The sequence below is a fragment of the Canis lupus genome, chromosome 17, assembly GCF_048164855.1.
Source record: "Canis lupus baileyi chromosome 17, mCanLup2.hap1, whole genome shotgun sequence".
In the NCBI taxonomy this organism is placed as follows: Eukaryota; Metazoa; Chordata; class Mammalia; order Carnivora; family Canidae; genus Canis; species Canis lupus.
Genome location: NC_132854.1, coordinates 58,168,195 through 58,168,467, shown reverse-complemented (window position 1 = coordinate 58,168,467; position 273 = coordinate 58,168,195).

The window sequence follows — 273 nt, the reverse complement described above, 5'->3', positions numbered from 1 at the left end:
CCCGGGCGAGGGCGGGGACGGCTCGCACCCCGGGGGCGGGGCCGCGGAGGGGCGGGGCCGGCGAGCGGAGGGGGCGGGGCCGCGGAGGGGGCGGGGCCGGGCCGCAGGAGGGACGGGGTTGGCGGGCGGGGCCGCGGAGGGGGCGGGGCCGCGGGGAGGGAGCGAGGTCGACGTGCGGAGGGGCGGGGCCTCGGGAGGGGCGGGGCCGGCGGGCGGAGAGCCGTGGGGGGTCCGGGACCCGGCGCCGCGCGGGACTGCGCCCCGCCCCAGGGT